Here is a 23,725-nt window from a genome sequence, read left to right on the forward strand (position 1 = left end):
AATATTTGTTTATAAGAATATTAGTTTTATATTCCAATATTTCAATACATTTTTCTATAATATCATTTGGTACAAATTCCTTTCATACATTCACCCTTTGGCAGAATTTCTTCACAAGTCTTCAAATATGGTTAAAAGATAATAAGCAATAGAAGATGAACACACAGAAAAGTTCATATCTGAAGCATACATACTCATACTGATGTAATATTTTCTAATACTGAAAGTCAAAGGAAAGAAAACAATAAATTAAAATAAAAAGCTTTCATAGTATGATTTAAAAATAAATTCTAAAGTAATAGCTAATCTTAAAATACTTTTTCTCTAAAATATAGAAATAAAAATTTCATTATCTATTTCACCTCTTACAATCTGATATCAAAAAAGAAAATGTGAACATTTCAAACCAACGAGTAATTCAGCCTTATGCTTCTAAAAATATTTCTCTATTGCTACTTGATGCATATTAAGGAATTGGATTATAGAAATAAAACATTTTCACAGAGGCTGGATGGCATCACTGACTCGATGAACGCGAGTCTGAGTGAACTCCGGGAGTTGGTGATGGACAGGGAGGCCTGGCGTGCTGCGATTCATGGGGTCGCAAAGAGTCGGACACAACTGAGCGACTGAACAGAACTGAACTGAAGTGAAAGACTGAAAACAAAGTAGGTATGTCTCAGGTAAATTAAAAATGCCTGTTGTCACTGGATACACTGAGCTACTTGCCAGGACACAGAATATGTAATCCTGGGCAAATAGAGTTGGTAGGTAATGAACACCTCACCCCCTAGAAAGGCCTAAATAGAATATTAAATAGGATTAAATAGGAGAATTCTACAATAATCTAGGTTCAACATACAAACAGGTCTTTTGATTTAAAAACTACTACATCAGCCCTAACAAAATATCATACATTTTAACTCCAGGCTGAATGCTGATCTAAAATGTGTATCTCTCCTGACCCAAGATGGAAATGACATTTGTATTTATGTGGCTGTGTACCTCATGACATGCCAATTCAGCCTGTTGTGTACTTAGAGAAATTCATCAAAAAGAGAAATAAAATGCAAGTGACTCAGAAGAGAATTGGCCATCTAGTCTCCTTCAATTTATTTCTTCACTGGACCTCCTCTTCCTTAGAGAAGTGAAAACGATGTGAATAATTATTCTTCTAATCAGACTGGAGAAAGATGCCAAACATATACAAAATAAAATAAGACAATAATAGCACTTGTGCAAATGAGAGCATTTGCATATTATTGGAAATGGAAACCTATTTTTGTCCCCAAATTATTTTCATCCAGAGACACAAAATCCATCTTATCTGCAGGAGAGGAGAAAAGTAATGTACTGAGCATGTTTTTCTCCTTCTCACCAAATTCTCCAGAAATGAAAATAAATTACATAGAAATTAAATCTATAACAGCTCCCCAAAACAAAAAATGTTAAAGGGACCTCAAAATGTTGAGGAATCCCTGAAAACTAGGTAACATATGAAATAGGGAACCACAACTCAAAGGATATATAAGTTTTTCTTCTGGAAAAGATGTGATGTCTTTGAGGGGGGAATCATACATGATTGCAGTGGTATATTTGGGAGTAAGGAAAGCCCATCGATATCAAGCTGGCTGATTGGCTGGATGCAAATGGCTCTCAAATAACCTCCTCCACCCTCAGTATACTAAAGTCTAAGAGTGAGTGTGGACTTGAATTTGAGAGCTTGAGGAGTATCCCAGGGAGGTGGCAATGATCAACAAGTAAAGAAAACCACCTGGTTTCTGTCACTCCACAGAATATGCCGCCCTTTCCTCACAAATTAGAAAGTGCATGTCCCACATTAGGAGCTCTAGCTTACCATTTATACAAAGAGAAATACTTGATCACATCATCCTATTTACTTAGTACAATAGGAGACAGATAAGAATTAGATAAAAAATGGCATTATATGTGGTTAGAGGATATTCAATGAGGATTCGTGTAAATATAACAAAAATCGATTCATGTCAGCCAGATTCTGTGGAAGAATTTGTCTTAAATCCAGTATTAAAAATACAAAACTGCAATAAAGTCTTCAAAAATAAATGAAAAAGCCTTCTGATCGGGAATGCATGTACACCCGTGGTGGATTCATGTCAATGTATGGCAAAACCAATACAGAATTGTAAAGCAAAATAAAGTAAAAATTAAAAAAAAATAAAAAAATAAAACAAACAAACAAAAGAAAGAGGAACAAAAGCAATAACAACAAAAAAAAAAGTTTAAATGCTGTATAGGAATGGAACCTACCATTTCTGCTCATTGGATTTTAACGAGATCCAAAAGTCCTATCACATATAAGAGTAAGAGAACCAAGCTATAAGGGAGTTTCCTATCTATGTAACCCTCAGCCTGCACTTTTACAAGGAAGCAACAGTGACTCAGCAGTCACATCCTAAAGCATCACAAACCATTTTCACCATACTTCTGACTCAGTAGGGAGTGTTGGGAAACTTCTGATGGGAGGAGGAACTCAGCCGGTTCTCGCAGTTTGGCTATTCCTGCATAATCCCCAACCTGCTACTGCTAAGCCAAGTTTCTTCCATCTTTCCAACATGATACACTTTCACATGCATTGGCTCCACCATCTCACAGATCCTACCTCCATGCTTAATCCATTACAGTTTTCTCCACCTCCAAATCAATGTATTCTTGGACATCTCTTTTTTTCCAATATATTCACTAATCTCTGAGGTTTTTCTCTATAGCTTTCCTTATCCTCTTCTAATCTCAGTGTCATCTGAACTGTAAACACCTACAAGTGGTGTCCAAAGTCACTGCAGATGGTGACTGCCGCCGTGAAACTAAGACGCTTGCTCCTTGGAAGAAAAGCTATGACCAACCTAGACGGCATATTAAAAAGCAGAGACATTACTTTGCTGACAAAGATCCATCTAGTAAAAGCTATGGTTTTTCCAGTAGTCATGTATGGATGTAAGAGTTGGACTATGAAGAAAGCTGAGTATGAAGAACTGATGCTTTTGAACTGTGGTGTTGGAGAAGACTCTTGAGAGTCCCTTGGACTGCAAGGAGGTCAAACCAGTCAATCCTAAAGGAGATCAATCCTGAAAATTCATTGGAAGGACTGATGCTGAAGCTGAAGATCCAAAACTTTTGCCACCTGATGTGAATAGCCGACTCATTCGAAAAGACCCTGATGCTGGGAGAGACTGAAGGCAGGAAAAGAAGATTGAAGGCAGCGGATGAGATAGTTGGATCGCATCGCCAACTCAGTGGGCATGAATTTGAGCAGCCTCTGGGAGATGAAGGACAGGGAGGCCTACAGTACCTGGGGTCACAAAGAGCTGGACATGGCTGCGTGACTGAACAACAAGTGGTATTCATCTTTGCTATCAGATGTTGTTTACGGGTATTCTGTCCTTGGGTTTCCCACAGTAAATGGAGTTTGGGTGGTCTGGCTAGTTTCCCTATCTGACAATTGTTCCTGAAGTCTCTGAACGTGAAGATGTCAAGAGAACCAAGCAGGTGTGTACAAGGGGAGGGGAGGGGCTTCCTCCCAGGTTCACAGAAGACATATTTGACTGACAAAAGGTGGGCCTACAGGCAGAGCCATGCATTGAGAATGTGTCAGCTCTTCCTAGGGACTTAATCTAGGAAATCAACTGGCTGAGGGTAAGAAAAGTGGGAATCAAAGTGACTAGGGCTATTTTGATTAAAGAATCTTATAGATTCTTTTAACAGTGAAAAGCTCTCACATATAAATCTCTCTGTATAAACCCTAATCACACAACCTCAATCTCCCCAGCATTTAAATGGGACATACTCTATATTCTTCCTGAAAATAGGCAGGTATTTACCAAAAAATAAACACTTAAGCTCTTTCTCCCTTGCTCAGTTTTATTTTCACCAATCTAAGACCACACACTGGAGAAGGCAATGGCACCCCACTCCAGTACTCTTGCCTGGAAAATCCCATGGACGGAGGAGCCTAGTAGGCGGCAGTCCACAGGGTCGCAAAGAGTCAGACACGACTGAGCGACTTCACTTTCACTTTTCACTTTTATGCATTGGAGAAGGAAATGGCAACCCACTTCAGTATTCTGGCCTGGAGAATCTCAGGGATAGGGGAGCCAGGTCGGCTGCCGTCTATGGGGTCGCACAGAGTCAGACACGACTGAAGCGACTTAGCAGCAGCAGCACCACCACCACCACACACAGACACACACACACACACACACACACACACACACACACACACACACACACAGCATTCTTCCCAAGATAGTCATTTCAGTGTTAATACGAGCACTTTCACATAAAGCAGATAAAGGCAAATGGGGAGGATGTTCATTCTTCAGGTCCCCCTTCTTGATCTTGCCAACTTTAGAATTCACTCCACACTTAGAGTATCTGGATTGAAAAAGAGCGCTGCAATTTGTTATAGGTTTTCTCCCAGGCCACCTCTGCATTTCATGACATCAATTTCTGTTCTGATTATGGAGTTTGTCCAAGAGAGTATATTTAAACCGGACTTCAAGAACATAGTCGGGAATTCCCTGGTGGTCCAGGGGTTGGGAATCTGCCTGCCAATGCAGGGAATACTAGTTCAATCCCTGGTCAGAGAAGATCCCATATGCTGCAGAGCAAATAGGCCTGTGTGTCACAACTACAGAGCCTGTGCTCTAGACTCCATGAGTCGCAACAAATAAGCCCATGGGCTGCACCTACTGAAGCCCGAGTGCCCCAGAGCCCATGCTCTACCCCAAGAGAAGCCACCACAGTGAGAAGCCTGCCTACCACAATGAAGACCCAACAGAACCAAACATTTTCTAGAAGATCACAGTTTACTAATAAAACATCTCCTACCTTCTCTAGGTAGGAAAAAAATGAGTCTCTGAAAGTCTAGGTTGCATTAGCATGCAAAAACAGATGCAGAAGATCTGTGCAGCTTCCTAGCTTTGTCCACACTGTTCTGCTCCTTCACCATTCTGACTTGTCTAAAGAAAGAGCTACTGGTTTCTTTTGTTCTGTTTTATTTCTCTTCTGTACAAACTCTCTGGGAAATGCCAATGAGAGACACCAATCTCATTTCTTTCATAAAATTTTCAAGTATACCAAATTCCATAACTTGCTTTTACCCATCTCACTCATGCAGAGAAAAACCAACTTTTCTTTTGACCCACTACTAAAGTTAAATGTACATAGTAAGTGAATTTAAAAAAATTTTTAAATTTTATCCACAGGTTACTTTGGAACTTCATGAGCTTAGCCATTAAATCTTGATAGATTCTGGTTTCACTATATCTGCTTTTGTGTGTTCCTTAGGACTTAATTTCAGTTAATAAATCAGGTTTTCACCCAGTCATACAGAAGCCTCTGACAATACCACCAACTCTGTCTTCCTGAACAATTCAGCCCTTGATTTCAGCAGAGTGAAATAAAACATCATTTGTTCTATACCAAAGGTGTTCAAACATATTTTTAACCAAATTAAATACATAATATGACAGAAATAACATGTTATGGTCACAGTCCAATATTCTGTCCATGTGTTCTGGTCCACCTGTTTTTCTAATATGACAGAGACTTAACAGTATTATGACACTGTCAAGGTAAAGAACAATGAAATAAAGACTGAGCACACAAAAAAGAAATAATGGCAGAATGTTCCTAAGACTGATTTTCACTACAGTTCTCCAAGCCTTAGTTAATGTGAATTTTCTGAAGTTAATATTTATTCTCATGTTCTAATACTAGCCAGGATAATCAGACAACAAATTAGATAATATCTGTCCTATAAACTGGGCTTCCCTGGTGGCTCAGACAGTAAAGTGTCTGCCTGCAATGCGGGAGACCTGTGTTCGATCCCTGGGTTGGGAAGATGCCCTGGAAAAGGAAATGGCAACCCACTCCAGTATTCTTGCCTGGAGAATCCCATGGATGGAGGAACCTGGTGGGCTACAGTCCCTGGGGTCCCAAAGAGTGGACACAACTAAAGCAACTTAGGACAGCACACAGCCTCCAAAAAAAAGAAGAAGAAAATAAGACCATTTGTACCCATAATCTAAAGTGTCTTATGTAAAGCAAACCACAAAATATACTGGTTATAATTCCAGTATATTTGAATAAGTAGTCTCATGGAAACAGCTATGCAAATTACAATTGAGAAAAACTAAAGAATACATACTGAATCTAAAAAATAGAGTTTCAGTTCTAATAAAATGTCAATCAATAGTAAAACTGTTGGATCCCTTGGTCAAGATCAACCCTGAAAGAATTAGAGATTGAAAACACACACATATAAACACCCTAAAATCTACAGAACAGTAAAATTTATGTTGAACTATTATTTATGTGTGTAAGTACAGAAGGCTTGGGGCAGGGGTTAGAGAGAGGAGGAGTGGTGTTGATCTGAGATTAGGGATGGGAAGTCCACTGATGGAGAAGTGCTAGAACTCATGTTTTCAAAGAAGATAGAGTCATTTTATGGCCATATAATGGCTATAATTCTTCCTACCAAGACAAAATTGATTTCCTGACATTCCTCCATTACCTTCATAGTGGTACTCTATTCCCCTGCTGCTGCTGCTGCTAAGTCGCTTCAGTCATGTCCAACTCTGTGCGACCCCATAGATGGCAGCCCACCAGGCTCCCCCGTCCCTGGGATTCTCCAGGCAAGAACACTGAAGTGGGTTGCCATTTCCTTCTCCAATGCATGAAAGTGAAAAGTGAAAGTGAAGTCGCTCAGTCATGTCTGACCCTTAGCAACCCCACGGACTGCAGCCAACCAGGCTCCTCCATCCGTGGGATTTTCCAGGCAAGAGTACTGGAGTGGGGTGCCATTGCCTTCCCCAACTCTATTCCCCTAGTTATTTGTATTTGTAGAGTTATTCCATTAGAAGAAAATCTATGTTCCCAGAAACTTAGCTAAATCAAATTGACCAAATACTCTTAGTACTTCCTCTTTCTGTATTCAGTTTTTCATTTACTTCTATATAATTCTCCCTCATGCGAAGAGTTGACTCATTGGAAAAGACCCTGATGCTGGGAGGGATTGGGGGCAGGGGGAGAAGTGGACAACAGAGGATGAGACGGCTGGATGGCATCGCCGACTCGATGGACATGAGTTTGGGTTAACTCCGGTGTTGGTGATGGACAGGGAGGCCTGGCGTGCTGATATCCATGGGGTTGCAAAGAGTCAGACATGACTGAATGACTGAACTGGACTGAACTGAATTCTCGCTTATCTCAATGCATATTCATACTGTTTAGCAAAATTAGCTCTAGCTTGTATTTTCTTCCACTGTGTGTGTATGCTCAGTCACTTCAGTCATATCAAACTCTTTGCAATCCTATGGATCATTACTTGTGCTCAAATACAAATTATTGGTTCTTTCTAAAATATGAACTCCAAAAGTGCATATTTGAATTACATGTTTGTAAATATATGTGTATATATCTTCTGCAGCATAATGGCAAAAATCTATTACATGAGTAATGACAGGACCTATTCAGAAGCTTTGTACACAAACTCTCCATTATTCACATTAATGTGAGAGGCAGATGCAGATGTCAAAATAATGAAATATATAAGTAATCAAGTATAGTTTCTGAGCAATTCTCTTAAAAAGCCTTTTAAAACATTATGCTGTTAATTGTTTTGTCTCTGGTTTCTCTTTCTCCAATAGTGTACAAACTCAGAAGTAAAAATTAAATATATACACCAAAGACTTAAAACATGTAAAACAATTTTTAAAGAGGTTAGGTAAGTGCTTAATTTGATGCATCAAACTCTTCAGGCTTGATATGACTCAAAGGGCTTGAGATACATCTAAAAACCAATGAAATGACAAGTGAATGAAGCAAAAACTATTATAATGAAAATTATTTTAAACCATGAAAAAACAAATTTGACATTACACTTCTATTTGATTAAAGTCTTCAAATTACAAGCCAACTGGGTGACAAGTCAATCTATCCCGTCATGCAGAGCTATTCAAAAATCTCCTCATGATTTCCCCTGAAAAAACTCCAGACAAATATTTACCAAAGTCCAGAGAAGTCTGTACTTGAAATAAAAAAATCTCAAAGTAGTAAAAGTTAACATGCCTTCTTCTACAACATACGTTCTTCTTGAATAAAACCTATAATTTAATTTCAAGGGTTCAACTTTTCATCTCTGTTGCTTAGGGAAAGTGGGTAAATGTGTTGTTGAAAGGAAAGTCTTGAGAGTCATTATACATTCACCCATAGCTTCATTAAGTAGCAACATATCTAATGCACCTTCATTGGCTTGTCACCCCAGAGGTTTTCTTGTCTCACATACATTTGCACCCAGCCTAATTGCCATCTCAGTGCACTGCACCAAAGGCACTACTAGTTTTCACCATGTTTTCAACATCCAACATTGTAATTAACAACCAGGTTTACCATTCATCCTGGCTTTCATGCCCAGCTTTCAAATCCCCACCAAGACACCAAGAGTCTCTTCCCACCCAACAAGCACACTTTTAATAATAACTGAGCAAATTAAGGTATTTTTTTTCTATGTGAGTCTTAAGATGATTTTAAAACATATAAAACCATAATCAAATTCATGAATAGTAGTTCTATAGTTAAAACAAGCTTTCAAAACTCAGCTGATTCAAACGTATCTAAAGGATCCCTGTTTCTTCTAGTACATAAAACCCTTCCCAACTTTATCCCTAGCTCCCTGTGCAGACCTGGCTCCACTCACTGCTTACACATGTAAACTTTTCATGCAAACCCTAACATGCTCATGACTGTCACTTCATGACTGTGCGCCTTGATCCCTGTCATTCTCTCTGCTGGTGAATCCTTATCCCTCTGTTTTCTTACTTGGCAAACTTGCACTCATTTTGAGACCCAGCTCAAAATTTATCCCAGTCTACAACTTTGGTCAGACGTTCAGCCAACTTTTAGTCAGAAAAAAAAAAATCTCAGATATTCCCTTACAAATCTTTACAAACACTTCTATCATAGCACTAGGTACGCTGTACTCCATTCTAGTTTTGTGTACTGATCTTACTAGAATCTTCACATTTAACTGATTTTAATGGGCATTTGTCATTTGGGGGCTGCATGGCATCCAAACACCTTTCCTCTTTGGGGTTGGGTTGTCAGAATTGGCAAAAACAAACACAGGACACACAACTAAACCACCACATACCAAAAGATAAGTGCCATTTATTCCATAATTTAGTCTTATTTTAAATCTTGGCATACATTAATTTAAAAAATAAAATCATGCTATTTCCATTTTTAAGCAATAAGTTTAGATTTCAAGATTCAAACATATCACTGCTGCTGCTAAGTCGCTTCAGTCATGTCCGACTCTGTGCGACCCCATAGATGGCAGCCCACCAGACTCCTCTGTCCCTGGGATTCTCCAGGCAAGAATACTGGAGTGGGTTGCCATTTCCTTCTCCAATGCATGAAAGTGAAAAGTGAAAGTGAAGTCACTCAGGCGTGCCTGACTCTTCGCCACCTCATGGACTGCAGCCTACCAGGCTCTTCTGTCCATGGGATTTTCCAGGCAAGAGTACTGGAGTGGGGTGTCATTGCCTTCTCTGCAAACATATCACTAAGATCCATCATTTGAAGAAGCAATTGAAATTGTCGGTGTGATCAGTATCAAGAAGAAATAATTTATATCATCTTCATTTCAAAAACTAGTGAGAACACCTGTTTCCCATTGACACCCAGAGTACTCCAGTGAAAAACCAATCCTATAGAGGCTGTCCATTTCTTCTCCAACACACTGAAAAGAAATACGAACACTGATAATAATGTCACCATATACATGTTTCACAATTTAATATTATTGAATGAAGAGAAAGAAAATGTGTCCAATAGGACATTAACTGTGGATAAAGCTATGTGTTCTGTGGAGTTCAAGGCAATCTTCTACCTACCCATGAATGCAATCCCTTCCTATACAAATGACGAACTCCACCCTACCAGTCTCAGAACACTTTTAGTACTCTGCAGCATAGCTTAAATATTTAATCATTTATTAATGCAATTTTTAAAAATCTTTCTGTGGCATTATATTTAATGACGACCAAAACAGAGTCACTGAGTACTTTCAACTCAAAAACTCACTGTGTATTTACCAAATGTCTATCCTTGTTCAGCACATCACTGGTGGGTAACACTTGAAATTGCTTTGCGTTTAGTAAGTACATGATAATAAGCACCTTTCTAAATCACATACCCTTGTATTAAGCAACATCAACAGTGTTAAATGATTTTAAAATTATAAATTTTAAAATTTCATTCTCAACATGAATTACCCATGCAGTTCATTTCAGTTGCACAGTCGTGTCTGACTCTTTGTGATCCCATGGACTGCAGCACACCAGGCTTCCCTGTGCATCACCAATTCACAGAGCTTGCTCAAACTCACTTCCATCGAGTAGGTGATGCCATCCAACCATCTCATCCTCTGCCATCCCCTTGTCCTCCTGCTTTCAATCTTTCCCAACATCAGGGTCTTTTCCATTGAGGCAGTTCTTCGCATCAGGTGGCCAAAGTATTGGAGCTTCAGCTTCAGCTGAACATTCATTGGAAGGACTGTGAATATTCAATGAATGAATATTCAGAGTTGATTTACTTTAGGACTGACTGGTTGGAACTCCTTGCAGTCCAAGGGACTCTCTCAAGGGTCTTCTCCACCAACACAGTTCAAAGGCATCAATTCTTCAGCACTCAGCTTTCTTTATAGTCCAACTCTCACTTCCATACATGACTATTGGAAAAACCATAGCTTTGACTAGATGGACATTTGTTGGTCAAGTAATGCCTCTGCCTTTTTTTTTTTTTTTTGCATTTTTTTTATTACATTTTTATTTTTACTTTATTTTACTTTACCATAAGCTTTCTAGGTCGGTCATAGCTTTTCTTCCAAGGAGCTAGCATCTTTTAAGTTCATGGCTGCAGTCACCATCTGTAGTGATCTTGGAGGCCAAGAAAATAGTCTGTCCCTTTTCCATTGTTGCCCCATCTATTTGCCATTAAATGATGGGACTGAATGTCATGATCTTCATTTTTTGAATGTTGAGTTTTAAGTCAGCTTTTTCACTCTCTTCTTTCACTTTCATTGAGAGGTTTTTTAGTTCTTCTTCACTTTCTGCCATAAGGGTGGTGTCATCTGCTTATCTGAGGTTATTGATATTTCTCCCAGCAATCTTGATTCCAGTTTATGCTTCAACCAGCCTGGCATTTCACGTGATATACTCTACATATAAGTTAAATAGGCAGGTGACAATATACAGCCTTGATGTACTCCTTTCCCAATCTGGAATCAGTCCATTGTTCTATGTCCGGTTCTAACTGTTGCTTCTTTGACCTGCATACAGATTTCTCAGGAGGCAGGTAAGGTGGTCTGGTATTTCCACCTCTTTAAGAATTTTCCACAGTTTGTAATCCACATAGTCAAAGGCTTTGGCTTAGTCAATAAAGCAGAAGTATAGGTTTTTCTGGAACTTTCTTGCTTTTTGTATGATCCAACAGATGTTGGCAATTGGATCTCTGATTTCTCTGCATTTTCTAAATCCAGCTTATACTGGTTTATAATCTTACCCCCAATATTAGGACTCAGGCATTTTTTTTAGATAAGGAGAGGAATACAGTAACAACAACAACAACAAAAATCTCACAGTAGAGGTTCATTAAAATTTAAAAAGTGGCCTACCATATGATCCAGCAATTCCACTCCTGGGTATATATCCAGAAAAGAAATTAATTCAAAAGTGTATACCCAACCTAATACTCATAGCAACACTATTTACAATAGCCAAGACATGGAAGCAACCAAGTGCTCATCAACATATGACTGGATTAAAAAGAAATGATATATATGTATACACACACACAAACACAGGTACACACATACATACACCATGTGTTACAGTGGATTATTACTCAGCCTCAAAAGAGAATGAAATACTGTCATTTCCAGCAATGTGAATGGACCTAGAGAATATTATGCTTGGTAAAATGTCAAACAGAGTAAGACAAATACTATTATATGATCTCATATTCCGCATATAAATGTAGAATCTAAAAAATAATACAAATGAATGTAAACACAAAACAGAAACAGACTCATAGAAAACAAACTTGTGGTTACCAAAAGGGAGAAAGAAGGAGGGACAAATTAGGGGTATGGAATTAACAAACGGTTACATATAAAACTGAGAAGCAACAAGGTTTTACTTTGTAACACAGGGTATTATGCCCATTATCCTGTAATAATCTGTAAAAGGAAAACAATCTGCAAAATACTGAATGACTACATTATACATCTGGAAGTAGCACAATATTGTAAAGCAACTACACTTCAGTTAAAGTATTGCACAGTAAATTTACTATCTTCTTCAACTGAATAATGAGTTAATAATTTCTTATGCAAATTTTTTAAGCCACCCAAACTTGGAGTTTCAGGTGTCCAGTTTCATCAGTTTCCTTTTGCTTCCTTTCCTTGCTTCCAAAATTGTGATCATTGTGCTCTGCCACCTTGGAGACCTCAGCAGTTCTCTGAATAAACATAATTTTAGTTTTATTCTTGTCCTAGAAGAATCTGGTTTGACTGATTTACCAACACTTTGAAGACAGGATCATAATAATTTGGCATCTGGTCAATATTTGATAGAATCGTAGAAATAAGTATGTTGCAGATCCTATAAAATCACATTCACACATATCTATCTAAATGTTCATTGTATTTGGTTGACCAAAAAGTTTGTTCAGGTTTTTCCATCTCATCTTATGGAAAAAAACATGAAAGAACATTTCAGCCAAACCTATATCTGTTACCTGCAATTTTTTCTTTTGGCTGTATATGTGAACTTATTGCATTTAATTAATTTTTTGAGAACATATAGATATATTTCTATAGCCACATGATTTTGAGAGGATATATTTACTTATAATTTTATTATGGCTTTTATGCTTTTGTAAAACATTTTAATCAATTTTCATGAATTGGAGCTCAAATGCACAACTGTAAAAATAAAACCTGAACTCAACTTTAAGCAATAAATGAATGATGTACAAATACTTAAACCCAAGATGAACTGATCAATTTATGTGCACGTAGCACATTATGAGGCTATTAAAAAAGTACTGGAATTTCTGAAAATCTAATAATTAACCTTCTATTCAAAAATAGTGAAATATATATAAACAAAATTATGCCTTTTTAAATTTATTTTTAATTGGAGGATAATTATTTTACATTATTGTGCCGGATTCTGCCATACAACAATGTGAATCAGCCATAAGTATAAATTATATATATATATATCCCCTTCCTCTTAAATTTCTCCACCACTACCCCCACTCCACCCCATCCCTCTGAGTTGTCAGAGCACTGGGTGGAGCTCCCTGTATTATACAGAAACTTTCCATTAGCTATCTCTTTTACACGTGGTAATGTATATGTTTCAATGCTACTCTCAATTCATCCCACTCTTTCGCTACTGTGTCCAAAGTCTGTTCTCTATGTCTGCATCTCTATTCCTGCCCTGCAAATAGGTTCATCAGTATCATTTTTCTAGGTTCCATACATATATACATATATCTGTTAATATATGAAATCTGTTTTTCTCTTTCTTACTTCACTCTGCATGCTGTGCTGTGTTTAGTCACAGTCCTGTCTATTTGTGACCCCATGGACTATAGCCTGTCAGACTTCTTTGTCCATGGGGATTCTCCAGGCAAAAATACTGGAGTGGGTTACCATGCCTTCCTCCAGAGGATCTTTCCAACCCAGGGATTGAACACACTTCCCCCACACTATAGGTGGAATACCTGGGTTCTTAACCACCTGAACCACCAGGGAAGCCCATGAATACTAGAGTGGGTAACCTATCCCTTTTCCAGGGGATCTTTCTGACCCAGGGACCAAACTGGCATTTCTGGCATTGCAGGCAGATTCTTTACCAGCTGAGCAACCAGGGAAGCCCTCATTCTGTATAACAGGCCCTAAATTCATCTACCTCACTAGAACTGACTCAAAAGTGTTCCTTTTTATTGCTAAGTAATATTCCATTGTATATACACACCACGTCTTCTTTATCCACTCATCTGTCGACAGACATCCAGGTTGCTTCCATACCCTAGTTATTGTAAATAGTGCTGCTATGAACACTGGGGTACTTGTGCCTTTTCAGTTATGATTTCCTCAAGGTATATGCTTAGTAGTGGGATTTCTGGGTCATATGGTAGTTTTATTCCTAGTTTTTAAGGAATCTCTACACTGTTCTCCATAGTGGCTGAATCAATTTACATTTCTACGAACAGTGCAAGAGGGTTCCCTTTTCTCCACAATCTCTCCAGCATTAATTACTTAAAGATTTTTTTTTATTATGGCCATTCTGATTCATGTGAGGTGATACCTCATTGTAGTTTTGATTTGAATTTTTCTAATAATGAGTCATGTGTTTGTCGGCCATCTAAATATCTTCTTTGAAGAAATGTCTGTTTAGGTCTTCCTTCCACTTTTGATTGAGTTGCTTTTCTGATATTTAGCTGCATAAGTTGCTTATATATTTTGAAGACTAATCCTTTGTCATTTGTTCCGTTTGCAATTATTTCTCCCATCCTAAGGGTTGTCTTTTCATCTTGCTTATAGTCTTCTGAACAAAAGTTTTTAAGTTTAATTAGGTCCCACTTGTTTATTTTTATTTCCATTACTCTAGGAGGTGGGTAAAAAAGGATATTGCTGTGATTTATGTCAAAAAGTGTTTTCCTACATTTTCATCTAAGAGTCTTATAGTTTCTGGCCTTACATTTAGGTCTTTCATCCATTTTGAGTTTATTTTTGTGTTTAGTGTTGGGAAGTGTTTAAATTTCATTCTTTTACACATAGCATCCAGTTTTCCTAGCATCACTTATTGAAGAGGCTATCTTTTCTCCATTCAGCAACAACATAAAATTCTTGTCTAATTTGTCAAAGATAAGGTTCCCATAGGTTCAAGTGTTTATCTCTTGGAATTCTATATTGTTCCATTTTTATATATTTCTGTTTTTGTGCCAGTACCATACTGTCTTGATAATTGTAGCTTTGTAGTATAGTCTTCAGTCTTCCAGCTCCGTTTTTCTTTCTCAAGACTGCTTTGGCTAGTTGGGGCCTTTCGTGTTTTCATACCAATTGTGATTTTTTTGTTTGTTTGTTTGAGTTCTATGGAAAATGCCATTGGTATTTTTATACAGATTGCTTTGAATTTCTAGGTTGTTTGGGGTAGTACTGTCATTCGTCATTTTCACAATATTGATTCTTCCAATCCAAGAACATGACATATCTCTACGTTTGTTGTATCATCTTTCTTTCACCACTGTCTTATGGTTTTCTGTATTTAGGTCTTCGTCTCCTTAGGTAGGTTTATTCTTGGGTATTTTATTTTTTCTGTTACAATGCTGAATGGAATTATTTCCCTAATTTCTCTTTATGATCATTCTTGTTAGTGTATAGGAATGCCAGGGATTTCTGTATATTAATTCTGTATCCTGCAACCTTACTAAATTCATTGATTAGCTCTAGTAATTTTCCAGTGGCATCTTTAGGGCTTTCTATGTATAGTATCATGTCCGCTGCAAACCGTGAGAGTTTTACTTCTTTTTTTCTTCTCTGGATTCCTTTTGTTTCTTTTTCTTCTCGGATTGCTGTGGCTAGGACTTCCAAAACTATACTGAATAATAATGGCAAGAGTGGCACCTTTGTTATTCCTGATCTGAGAGGATATGCTTTCAGCTTTTCACCATTGAGAAGAATGTTTACTGTGGCTTACGATATATGGCCTTTATTATGTTGAGGTATGTTCCTTCTATGCCCATTTTCTGGAGAGTTTTTATCATAAATGGGTATTAAATTTTGTCAACAGCTTTCTCTGCATCAAAATTATCATATAATCTGTATCTTTCCATTTGTTTATATGGTATATCACATTGACTGATTTGGGTATATTAAAGAATACTTGCATCCCTGTGATAAACTCCACTTGATCATGGTGTATGATTCTTTTAATGTGCTGTTGGATACTGTTTACTAGTATTTTATTTCAGGATTTTTGGTCTTTAATTTTTTCTCTTTTCAAATAAGTTGACAGGCCAAAAAATATCACTAGGTATTCAAGAACTGTATGTTGATACACTTTGTTCCATACAGTAATACACATTACCGAAAAAAGTGTTCCATAGTCAAATTTCTTTGGAAAATTCTGGGCTAAACACAGTCTATCAGGTTTCTTTCCTGAAACTGTCCAAGAGCAAAAAATTAGTTTGTGGTATTGCCTAAGCTTATTTTAGCACAAAGTCTTTCTTCCCTTCTTACTGAAGTTTCCTTTGGAACACAGTTTTGGAAACAAATGTTTTATTTTGTTCCTTTAAACTCAGCTGGAGTTAAACAATTAGTGGTTCCAATGAATCTAAGATTTATATCTCCATGAAACAGTTCACAACCTGGGTAGGTGTGTCAATTAACTCTTTTCTGGAGTCCTCAGCTGAAAGAATGATGAAGCACAGAACAATTGATGCTTTTGAACTATGGTGTTGGAGAAGACTCTTGAGAGTCCCTTGAACTGCAAGGAAATCCAACCAGTCCATCCTAAAGGAGATCAGGCCTGGGTATTCATTGGAAGGACTGATGTTGAAGCTGAAACTCCAATACTTTGGCCACCTGATGTGGAGAGCTGACTCATTTGAAAAGACTCTGATGCTGGGAAAGATTGAGGGCAGGAGGAGAAGGGGACAACAGAGGATGAGATGGCTGCATGGCATCACTGACTCAATGGACATGGGTTTGGGTGAACTCCTGGAGCTGGTGATGGACAGGGAGGCCTTGTGTGCTGCGGTTCATGGGGTCGCAGAGTCAGGTACAACTGAGAGACTGAACTGAACAGCTGAAAGAAACTATCCATCAGTAATTCTTGAGTTATAGTTCTATGTGCTTCTCACATCTTTAGAATTTTGCATACTCCAGTTTTCTTAATCTCTCAGTAAAGATATAGCTTAATTTTCTAGGCTCTCAGGTCTTTACCTAGCTCCCAAAGTAGTGAATTTACTTTCCTTGCTCTGCTTTATTACATTCATCCACTTACCAGTTACTTCATCCTAGCACTGACATTACTTCAGCATCATAGAAGTTTTTTCTTCCTGTCTCCCTTCTTGGATTTTATCTTCCACTTTATCTACTCAGATTCAATGCTTTCACAGCAAATCATAATAGAAAAAGAAAAAGAAATCAATACTTTAAAGTCAAAGTGGATTTCTTCATCACAATGAATTCTGGTCCTGAGGAGACACTCTCACATAATGCAAAGGTGAGGTCATTCTGGGTTCAAATCCCAAAAATTATTAGCTGGTGAACTTTATGAAAATTTCTTACCCTTATTGAACATCAATGTTCTCATATGTGAAATAGATATAATACCTAAATATAGCTTTGTGGTATAGGATATACTGAAAAAAATACAAAGTACATAACAATTGTTAATTACCTTCATCTGTTTCCTTGGGGCAATAAGTATTTGTGGAATTCAAACTACTTCAACCTCATTTACCTCCTCCATCAAAAGAGAAGTTTAAACCAAATGATGTCAAAAGCCCTCAGATTTCTAGCACTCTGTGATTGTGAGCTTAAGGAAAGTTCCTTTCGCCTCCTCCAACAGCATCCAGCCACACGCCATTGCACATAAGTGGGAGCTGCAGAAAGGTAAACACGGCATCTTGGAGGTCATCAGAGTAATTTCCTGGGTGCTCTTCCTTGGTGTCTCATGATGAATTGTAGCCTTCTGTGGGCTTCTTTAAAAATTCCCCTTATAAATAGTCACAGAAATAGTTCACTTGGACTTCTTATTTCTCCTGGGTCACAAATGTTTCCCTGAAACCCAGGAATTTCCAGAGGTTGTATTAAGAATTCACATATTCAAGTAATGAATTTTGATCACTAGTTCCTGTGAATACTGGTCAAAAATATTTAGGTCACTAGCCTGGTAGATAATGAATGGATCTTCCATTTCTAACCAACGGAGTTTCAATAGTCTTCTTCAGTGGGATAAGTCCTATATCATTCTCTTTTAAGGTTATGGGGAGGGAGGTGGGAGGGGGCTTCATGTTTGGGAACGCATGTAAGAATTAAAGATTTTAAAATTTAAAAAATAAATAAATAAAATTTTAAAAAAAAGAATGAAAGTTTTATGTGTAAATCACTGAAATAAAACTGACTTCATTAGAGTTGTTGATGTGTATTTTCTTTTCCTTTGAAGCTCTTCCAATGGAATGGATAAATATAAATCTAACAGTGCTTTATTGCTACACTTGTCTCTAAAATCATTGCCCAAAATGACAACTCTTTAGTGTAAAGTAACTGCAATGTTCTCTAATAACCCATATGACAGCTATTGTCTGTTCAATGCTGCCTTGAAAATTACATGGAAAATTAAGCCAATCCAACTAGCAAAGATATATTAATACAACCATTATATGTCTGACAAACTCACTCAAGCTAAAAATAATTAGCATTAAATCAATAAATTCAGGCTATGTACATAATTGTCCTAATCTTTTAGAAGTCTGCTTTGCCACTCCCTGTTAACTTTTTTTTCCACTAACATATTATAGCTAATTGGTTTTTAATTAACTTGCAAGTAAGTGATGCTTCTAAAAAAGATTGGAAACTACTCATTATTAATTATATCTAACATTTTTACACAAGTTCCATGTTTATATTGACTTGCACCATCTCATTAGGATCTTTTGATAACCATTCCTGATTTATAAATCAAAGAAGGCAGTGTTCAAAGACACTGGACCATTTGTTCAATATGTCCCAGCTGATAAAAGATAGGACTGAGATAAAAACCCTGAGTCATCTGATTCCAATGTCTATTTTAGACACTGTCTCTCAATTAAAATGAAATGCATAGTATAAAGGTCCCTACTTCATGGAGTTTAGCTCCTTAAAATTGAGTTAACTTTACAGGGTATTAATGCAATTAGGTGACCATGAGAAATCTTGAGGCCTCTTGCCCTCTAACCTCCACACTACCAAATGTACTAATTCAATATCCTTAGCTATCTTTTTGACCTCTTCTCTTTCTGTGAAAAGCATGGATCTTCACATGGCCAGAGGCACAGGGTATGAGGGAAATATCTTTGCAACAGGTACCTTTTTCATACCTTTTTCTATATGATTTTTGACATGCTTGCAGATTTCTAAGATGAGAGCAATCTCCCTACTGCAACAGTCTTTCTGATCAAAGTCTCTCCTCGTCTCTGTCTTATAAAGATTGTGACAACACCGGCACTTTTAAGACTGCAATGTGTCAGGAAAAAAGAGGGAAGCTATTTGGAAAGTTAACTCTCCCACAGAATGAATCTAGGTTTCCAGGGTGTACACAGGACAATGGCTCAACCAGAGAAGAACACAGGCCTTTGCATATGCTCTTTGAATGGCCTACAACACAGTGCAATTTCAGCTATGTTTAAAGTTTAGAGTGTGGCACAAATTCAAGGTTCCTCTCTTTTTTTTTTTTCAGTCACTGATATGTGACAAATGATGAGATTTTCAGCATGAAATCTGCTATTGAGGTTTCCATCTTTCTTTATGATTTCTTATCAGGCCTTGCTATCCTTCAAGCCATAAATAAAAATGCAACTTTCATCTGCATTCAAACTGAGGTGGAAATATAAAAATTAAACATTTTCATTTTTTCCTGAGTATCAGTCACTCTCTGTGAGCTCAAAAACAGCAAGACAGACTTTCTGCTCCCTCTTCTCCAGAATGATTTCTTGGAAAGGCCATAAGAAAAGACTGACTTGTTATTAGCATATCTACAACACATATAATTTATAACTCTACCTACATATTCAGCATTGAAATGGAGTTCCCATGAGGCCTAAAAAAAAAGAAAGACAAAGAGGTTTCCTAACTGTAGCAGATACAAACCAACAGCTGAAATAAAATACACCTGCACACTCTCAACATATTAATAACTTCTTAATTTCCATTAGAATCTGGAGGGTCCAATCATTGAAAAATAAAGGTTCAGGAAGAACAAAGTTATAGAAATATCTATTTAGATCACTAGGGCCCAGATGCCAGTGCTGAGTTGGTTCTCATGGAGCTGGGGCTGAGAGTGGCCTGAACTTTCAGGAGTCACAGGCTCCTCGAGTTCAGAGCTGGGAATATGGATGTACAGCATGTGCCACCGGCGCCCAAGCACCCCTGCAAAGGAGTCCAGGCCTGGGAGCATGGGACACTGAGGGTTGCGACTGACATCAGTGAGCCAAGATGCTCAGGTGTGACTGACACTTGTGACTTCACCCTTTGAAGCCTCAATTTTATCATCTGTAGAATGGACATAATGGAAGCTACCTCACAGGACTGTTGAGAGGATGAAATGAGATCATGCTTGTAAATCTCTTTGCAGGAGGGAGCCCTTTAGGCAGGACCTGGCAGGCAGAGCACCCCTGCTGCCACTCAGGACCATGGGCGACATGAAGACCCCAGTGGAGCTGGCCATCAGCCAGATGCAGACCCTCCACCTCAGCACCGCTGCGGGGGCAGCTACCAGATCAAGGTTAGGCCGTCACATGTGGAGGAGACTTTGTTTGGCAGCCCTGCAGGCACCTGGCCCATACCACCAGACTTTGACACCCCTTGGAGGAAGAAGGCCAGAAGAACCAGAAGAGTGGAGACAGGGGTGTCACAGGCATCAGGGGCCAAGGGGAGCTACGAGCACACCTCCTCCAGCGGCAGCACCCCAACCCTCACACCAAGGAAGAACAAATACAGACTGATCAGGCAGACCCCTTCTTACTGCGATGAGTCTCTCTTTGGCTCCTGACCTGAGAGCACCAGCTGGGAGGCCAAGTGGATGGTGAAGGCAGACGCTGCAAAGCTCCATGCCCTCTTCTGGACAACCCCAGCTATCCCTAGGGGCAGCCATTCACCCCACCTCAGTGCAAGCTGTTCACCCAGCTGGTCCCTCAAAGACAGAGTGCAGGGTGGTGGCCAGCTCCTGGAGGCTGTCTATGAATGGGTTAGACACCCTGCGCCCTCTGAGGCAGGAGCATTCCCACTCCCTCACCCATTTTAATGTCCCTGGCACAGGTCACCACCTGCCAGTGCCCACTGCACAAATGAGCCTCAAGATCCCAGGCCTGCCCCTTCAGGGGTCACCTTCCAGAGACCCCTGGTGATTCCCAGCACTCCTTCAGTCAGTGTTTCAGTGCCAGCTATGCTCCCTACCCCTACAAGGCGGAGCCACCCAGAAAGCAAAGCCCCCCTTGGAAATGAGTTTCTTGGTCCTTTCTGTACATTTGCCCATGGAGTCACAACCAGGAGCAGAATTTCAGAGGATGGGGCTGTAGGCGGGCCTTGGGGGAGACCACCAGGCATTTATGGAGCACTGCTGAGGACAGAGAGCGAGAGTGGGCAGTGCCCCCCTCTGACCATCTCTGGTTGCTCCCCACTTTTCACACTGACAAGGACTGGAGGATCATCCCTCCACATCCTTATTGCCAGACCTGTCATAGCACATGGTGTATCAGTGCCAACCCAGAGGGAGTCCCCCAGGAGGGTCCCCCCACCTCCTCCATCAACACTGTCTCGCCTCCAAGTGTGAATAAATGGTATGATCGCCAACCCGGAGGGTTCCTCCTCCCTCCCTTCAAGCCAAGCTCCTGCTCAGGATACATTTCCAGCTGAGTCTGAAGGCCTCAGGAATTTTCCCGGGCACCATGTGTGGACCAGTGGGGAACACAAGGATCTGGATGATACGTAAATGGACGCTTAAAAAGTGTAATAGTCATGTATTTATTTTCATGTATTAAATATATCAGTAGCTTATCGAAACAAACAAAACAAACATTTATTTAATACATCATAGTTGATCCAAAGGAAAAACAAACCAAAGTAAGACATGCTTTTATATATTAATTAAAACCCAATCAATTTCCACTTAAGAAAACATTTCTTGCCTGGTTGAGACATCACTACCACATTGCGTGTGTGTGTGTGTGTGTGTATATATATGCAAATATACACATTTATTTATATAGTGTGTGCTTATGTATGTGGATGAAGTTGTTAGATTTTCTTCTTTGGAATTTAACTTTAGAAAAAGTAATCATATCCTGCTGGGTAGTTAAATGAATCAACCTGTCTAAACTTTTTTTTTTTTTTAACAAGAACTATATCTACATTCCAGCATCTTGAAACCATAGTAAAAATACATATCAAAAAATTAAATTAATCCCCAATGTACTCTAAAGGTTGCTGTTAATAACAGTCATCTGAACTGAAAATTTCAAGGAAGCACGTCTGTCAAAGAAAAGAGACAGACTTTGAGGAGGGGAGGCAAGGACTTCCAGCTTCAGCAGACACAAACTACAGATGGGAAATAGATTGTTAGCAAAATAAGTTATTTTCCACCCTCCTTCAATTTTTCACAATGTGTGTGGCAAAGATTTCACTACTGACACTGTCAACATATTCTTAGAGTCTGTAGTCGTTTACTGTGACCTAGTCAGTAAAGCAGCCTTCTCCAAATAACCAAACGCCAGATTCTGCATAATGCCAGATTCTGCAAAACACCTTCTGCTTTCCCAAGTGTACAATGGAATTAGAAAAACAAAACTGGTTCAAATGCTGCATTGATTTAACAAGGTGGTGATACAGAGAGCAAATGTTTATGAAGTTCCTTCTTATTTTCAAACTTCTGGCTCAATTTACACCAAAACAAATTCGAAACTGTTCCTCCAGGAAAACATCTCACAAATGCTATTCCTCCCTGGAGTTCCCATGTGCACACAAACACACCCACACACATCCTTTGCCTTCTCTCTGCCCCCACCTTCCCTTTACAAACAAAGCATTCTCATCAACTTGTTATTGTTGTTTTCCTATTCAAAGCAGAGACAAGGAAAGTAAGTCCATTCTCTAGGAGAAAAAAATAGAGTCAATGGACAAACACTTGAGAGCAGCCTGATACCTCGGAGAGGCTTAGCTTATTTTTAAAAAAAACAAGGGTCTGTGTTTTGAACCCAGCCTATTTATGAATGGACCATTCTGAGTAATATGATATGTTGGAACTTTATGATCGAGCGCCACAAGTATCGTGCCTGGAAGTAAGTGTCTCTAGACTCAACTGGAAAACGGCCTTTATGAATGTGTCCATTGAAGAATGTTGTACAGACCAGAAACAATCCCTATAGAATGAGGCAAAATCAAAATCAGATACAAAGAAATAACCCAACACCAGGGCCTAAAGGGAAGGTCACTTTACTCTCATGATCATAAGAAGCCCACTGATAAAAAGGTCACCTGACATTACTCAGCTGTCGATTTGGAGGACCTGTTAGAGACCATTTGGTAGCTCCTCTTGTTTGTTAATGCTGAGCAACTTCAGAGTTAAGCTTCTTCAGGAATAAATAGGAAATACGCGGCCACGCCATCCCAGGAAGCAAGTTTCCAGTCTCAAACGTTCTGTCCTATGCTGTGCTGTAGCTTACGATCGCAGGGCAGCTTGACGGGCTAGCTGTAACGTGAGCTTCCTAAGGATGGTGACAGCAAAAACTGAAAACTTCAGGATAGAACTGACATTGTGGTTTGCGCAAAACAAACATGCAACTAAATTATATTGAGAAGGATAATGATTCCAGGCAAAATGATTTCCTGAAGAAGTCAAGGATCCAA

General features: G+C 38.8%; 1 pseudogene; it reads left to right on the forward strand.

Annotated features, from left to right (window-relative positions):
* On the forward strand, nt 20,524-21,399 carry LOC102178820 (annotated as a pseudogene).

This window comes from Capra hircus, chromosome 7, assembly GCF_001704415.2.
Source record: "Capra hircus breed San Clemente chromosome 7, ASM170441v1, whole genome shotgun sequence".
Lineage (NCBI taxonomy): Eukaryota > Metazoa > Chordata > Mammalia > Artiodactyla > Bovidae > Capra > Capra hircus.